Consider the following 6554-nt stretch of genomic DNA (forward strand, 5'->3'; position numbering starts at 1 on the left):
TTGCTACGGTTAGGCAAGATACGCAGGTTCGAATCCTGCCTCGTGATCAAATTTTTTCTATTCTTTCCAAATTTCTCAATTTTATTACGCTTTAATTTTACTACAATATGCTTAACTCTATATAAAATTAATCAACATAATCTATTCACATAAGTCTCTTCCATCATTTATTGAACAAAAGGTGTTTAACAGTTTAACACGAATATATAGTAGCTAGGCTTAAAACTGTCAAAAGTACAGTTTAACAACTTAACATTTCTCTTTATCTCTTATTCATATTATCTTCTTTTCTGTAAGAATATAAAATTTGTATGCATAAAAAATATAAAATTTGTATGCCAATTGTTTGGCAAATAGTGTGGACTATATTATTGTTGATCGTGTGAACTCTGTATTACCACAATTCAAACAAATAAATGATTATTATTATTATTATTAAATATTATAACTCACACATCTTAAATAAACAAGCTACATACATAATACTTTTGTATAAATAAAATTAACTTGGTATTTACGACTCGGTCTGCCTAAGCCCCGCACAAACGAGTTCATCGCAGGCACGCCAATAAATTCGACACTCCGAACCCTGAACTATAACATAACACTGGTGTAACACAATCACAGTCCCACAACTAATTTCATTATAAGACAAACAAACGTTATTACGCCATTCCGCCGTGCTAGCAGCGTTCACTCCATTACACAGCAGTCGGATCCCATTTACATAATTCATTTTCTGAACCACTGGCTCTTGTTCTTCGTATTATGTCGCGAAATCCTGTTGACTGTAATAATGCTGTTTACACGTTTAAAGGCAAGGTTTTCTGCAATATAACGGGGCAGAATATTGGAGTTAGATCTGCTTTGTTGGGTGATTTAGTGTGAATGGTAATGAGGTGGATCGTTCACATAAAACATAAACAACGACATGCGAGTACTTACAACTACTATTGTAATCTCCTAAGGCTGTAGGAACTTAGAAATATTACCTATATATATTAATAGAACCAGACATATGTTCTGATTTCAACACCTTTTAGCAAAATTTCGTGACCTTACACTTTGAGTTTCTATTGGGTTTGTATACTATGGCTATACTAATTTAACAATAAAACTTTGTGAAGTCTAAAATTTAATTTGCATGTATATAGTTTCGGAGACGATTCTTCTTCAACTAGTGTTTAGATAACGATTCTTGGCGACATTATACTCTCCTGTTAACCAAAACTTGTTCACTTGCAAATGTAATTGTTGGTTTAAACTGCACAAGATTCACGTTTTGACAATTATTCTCCGACAATAAGTAGTTTATTGCAGTGCTTGTATGCATGGAAATGGTACATACGCTTCAGGGCATTTATATACCATGGTTTATTGATATACAAAAATTACAAAAGGTGAGATTTTTATATTGATTTCTATTAAATTTTAAAGAGAAGCCTCAGACATAACGATGTTATATAAAATTAGGTAATTTTTATTTATTATTGTAATATAACTAAACGAAGGAATAAAGAAGTTCCCTGTTATCCTATAGGGTTTAGCACAGGTGCGCTCTTCAAATTATGTAAGTAATGTAATATTGTAATAGTAAGCGATTAAATTATATTAATATCATTTTTATTATCATTAAATGTAAGTGAACAGCATATATGCAAACCTTCCCCTTTTGAGATTACAGCTATTCAAATGTAGTTATAGAATAAACAAATATGCAACTTCGACAAATAGAGAATATTTTATGTTTTAATCTATTGAAATGAAGATACACATATCATAATTGTTTTTAAACTAAAACTAGAACCGGCTTAAAATGTTCAGAACTAGACCTAACAAAAATTAGGTCCACATGGCAGGCACCAGCTTTCAAATAAAAAAAACCATCACAAAAATTGGTTCACTCATTATAAAATGTTGAGGTAATAAACTCAAAAACAGTCGTTATAACCTCCTCCTTTTATGAAGTGGGTTTAAAATATGATCTGTTTAAAGAAGCTATCTAGCATGTAGTCTAAAAAGATTCGAAGCTCTAATATTATAAATATATATACTACTAATATTATAAATGCAACAATTTGTAAGGATGTGTGTATGTTTCTTACTCTTTCACACAAAAACTACTAAACTGGAATTACACATAAGATACTTTTTGTGATACCGCGGGGCCCAGCTAGTTTAAAAATAACATTCTAACATTCGACGAATACTCTACATCTGAAACTGTACTCCCAACTATCGAAATTTGGGAAAAATTCGCGAAACCCTTTTCTCAAACGGCATAGAGTCTATATTTGTTCGTAAAATCCAATAACATTTGTAACATCCTCAACAATATTCCCTCTAATAAAACCAAATAACAGTTCTGATTCGTATAATTTCACTAAACATCCCGTGAATGGATATTAAACGGCATCTAAGCGCATTTCCATCGCCTCCCCTTCGATAATCGAGGGCACTTACTAATTTTCAGCCATTTGCTTTTACGACGTCATTACTGCGAGTTATCAAATATAGCATTTGTTTTGCCGTTACGAGATAATATTTAAACATTTCTCAATGCCTATATTAGTTGTTCGCTATATTTTATTACAGCCGTTAAATGTAATGTTTTTCACAATTAGGCGATAAGTAGTTAGCTATTTGTTAGTCGTTTTCTAACAGCTATTTGTAACACGTTTGTGTCATTTTGATATATTCTATAAATAAACTGGCTTTACGACGTTACTTGGAATATAGCTTATGCAGCTTACATAAAATAAGATTCACATGCAGGTGATTTCAGTAATCTCACACAATTTATAAACAAGACTTCTTTTACTACTCAATGGCAACCGAAACATTAATGTTTATCGTCACACAATTACTTTCTGTATACACTAACATACACTAAATTCAAGTTAAAATAGATCGCGGAAGAACTTCATGTTTTCAGTTTCTGCTTTTATGGTGTCTCTTTGTATAATATAGGAACATTATCTTTTTTAACTGCGCATACGAGTAACCTGATGATGCGTCATCAACGTCATCCATATGCACTCCCACGCAAAACTCATTGTCTGTTGCCAACCTTGCTCTTTTCTTAACTTTTTTAGATTGCAACCGTTTAGAACCTCATAGGATATGGACTGATGATAATAGTAATGATGATGAAACGTTTTGAAACTCCTCGTATCTTCGTTCTTCTGCTATTATAAGAAGACATGATAAGATGATGATAGATTTAAACTTCCTTACTTATCAATGCCGACTCAACAGTGCACTGTATATGTAAAAACAAATTTTTATTAAAAACGTAAGCGTGAAATATTCTACTGAATATTAACAAAACGTGAATCCTGATTTATAACACCGTAAGTTTATCTCCCAGTGTGGGGAATATTAATAGCCTAATAATGGTAATGTTTGAACAAATTTGAATACCCAACTGTGTACATCTAACAGCTGAAATACTGTTGTACAAACATACTTGCATTACAAACATCGAATCACGTGCAAAATGTAAATCGCTTCAATTTTCAGTCCGCACAAAACTGTTTACTTTCAAAAAATTTGTTTATCTTGTATGAGCCAAGGACATTTTATATATTCTGATTGAATATTTTGTTGTTTAAATATATTTTGTTTTTTTTTTATATATATAAATATTACAATCAGTTGACATTAAATAAATATAATTCCCGAAAATACGTCGATGTATTTTCGGGAATGTTGTGGTTTAAATATTAAATAAAATATATATAGGATATTTATCGCAGCAAATGAGAAATAACATACACACACTAAGAATTTTACAAACCTTTGTTTATTATGACAAGTATGGAGTATGGACTCAGCATTTAGTAAAAAAAAAAACAAATATTTTAAAATCCTTTTTAGTTTTTAGTTCCTTTTAGTTATTACGTATATACAAATTCGCCATTACAGAGAAACATGTATTTGTTTACCATGTTTTCAACTTTACATACAATTAACGCGGCAAGATAGGCCGTTAGCATATTATAATTACAAGTTATATAAATAGAGCAAGGGAATGGTTGTAATGAATAAACTCAATTCTATAGATTAAAATCGAGTACGCAACGGTAAGCGATGGATGTTTCTAGAACAAAAGATAATGGATTGTATTAAAAGGCTTAATTTCCGCCAATACAGCGCTTGTAGCGCTGCGTTGATTTGTGTAATTGAAACTCCTTCCAATGATACTAATTGGACGATATTGGGCTGTAAACGCGAGCGCTCAGCGATTGCTGTTTCGGCTTGTGGTACATGTAAAGAGAGAATGTATATATTATTTTGACATCCGCTTTAATTAACAATTGCAAGCAATTTTTTAAGCAATCAAACTGATAAAACTTCTTATGAAGCCTATGTTCCTATATTGTCATTAGGATAACCTAAAAAAATCCTATTTTAGAAAGTTCCTAGTTCCCTTCGTATTTCCTAGTAACTATCTATAATTTATTGTAAATTACAATAGTCACTTCGAAAACCCTGTAATTATTGTAAATTGTGAAACAGTATAAAAATAATAATATGACAAAGGTAAACAGAAAACAGAGATAGTTACCGTATGTGTTATGAGCACATGTTTTTTTCTTTACGTCATAGCGGGCAACTGATCTAGTGGTTCGCCTGATGGTACCCAGGGTTCGCCGAAGTTGCGCGTTTGCAAATACGCGGCCCGTTTTTAATGTATACGGGATAGAGAAATGATTGACGACAAGAAAGAGAATAAAGTAGAAAATGTGAGGAAAATGTAACGGGATCCGGCTCCCCCATTTACCATATGAAACACAGTCATTATCAGCCTTTATATGTTCCCACTGCTGGGACACAGGCCTCCTACGAGGGTTCAGGCCATAATCCACCACGCTGGCCAAGTGCGTGTTGGCAGATGTCTCATGTCGTCGAATTTTTGATTCTCAGACATGCCGGTCTCGAACCCCTACTAATGGATTTTGAAGTCCAAGGTCCTCACGACTGAGCCACCACTGCTTTTGAATGAAACACAGTAGCATGCTACTATTCCACGCCGATTGTGGTACGGGCTACGGTGCGAGCTGTCCCAATTCATGTTGAAACATATGAAAACCTTTTTTTCAACACACAAGAAGTAAATACAATTATTTTACGTTATAGCATACATAACACACGAAGACCCTAAACCATGTTGTTAGGCAATACTTTCCGAATGTTCGACTTGTACTGTGGCACAATGCCCCGCGGCGATATAAGCGATGAAAAAAATATGTTTACATCCGGGAACACTGGCCACATTCCGGGATAATCAGCCATTAATAATAGAAGGTTCTCTCCGGGAATATGAGCTTAAATTTAATTCGTATAAGTATAATTTAAACAATACATTTTTCATCTTTGAAAAAATAAATATATGCGTAATAATATAAAACTGAAGAGTTTGTTTGTTAGTTTATTCTAACCAGACCGATATCCTAAATTCTTTCACTGTTCGATAGTACGTAATTCCTGGAGTGAGAGTGCTATGGGCTACGTACCACGGGTGAAACCGTGGAAGTAGTTTATATCAACCGACGTGTTAAAAACGAAGGAGGTCAATTTGACTGCTTTGCTATGTTTTGCTACTATTTTATTGCAATTGATCGTGGGTTTCCAACGTATAAACGTAATTTTTGTATGTGTTCGAGAGGAAATTATTGTCAGTTACGGTTGACCTCTTTCCCGCGGATATCTGAGACCTTCTTGTAGATAAATCAGACAATATAACAAGAAAAATATAATTAAACAGTTTTTAATTATTCACGAGCATAATTCTATATATCTATAGGTGTTGTTATCAAACCAAATCAATACCCAAGCACAAATAACATACAATTATAATCACTATCAAACCCTCTTCCACATCGCTACTGTCAGAACGTCTATAATTCCAGAATATTTAGACGTCCTTAAATTATGCACAACATATGCCCAATGTAACATGCGCGAACCGTCAAGCGGGCCAGTCTGCAAATACTCGTGACCATATCCTCTGGGAAATCACACTTCGTAATTACACTTTGAATTTGGGAAAGGACTGTAATGGTTAGAGATTTTGTTCAGCGTTATCTGGGACTGTTCGGAAATGCAGTAATGGTGTTACCGATTGAAGTAAATCGGTAGGAAATATTTTTGAAATTGTAGATATCAACATTTCATTTTGCCTTTGCAATGATACATTTTTAAACTCTCATATAGTCCGGTCAATTTAGACATTCGAAGTTACATAAAGTCCCAACAAGCTGAATTTCTGTGAAATTGTTCAAAACATAATTATAAACAATGTCAAGAAGTTCCCCATCATTCCCGTGTAAGGAAAAAAATTTATTCAAGGTCAAAGGTCCAAAAAATGAGTTTTTCGAGATTTTCAGCAAAACGGCAAGTTTTATTATAAAAGTACCTCAAACAAAAATTGCTAAAAGGGATGCAGTGCTAAATGTGGTAGCAAAAAAGTTGGACTGATTTGTTCTTTGGCATGCACATATGGCCGGTCGTGCTTTAATATTGAGTCACAAACAATGGAGGATTCGTTT

Source organism: Zerene cesonia, chromosome 17 (assembly GCF_012273895.1).
Source record: "Zerene cesonia ecotype Mississippi chromosome 17, Zerene_cesonia_1.1, whole genome shotgun sequence".
NCBI lineage: Eukaryota > Metazoa > Arthropoda > Insecta > Lepidoptera > Pieridae > Zerene > Zerene cesonia.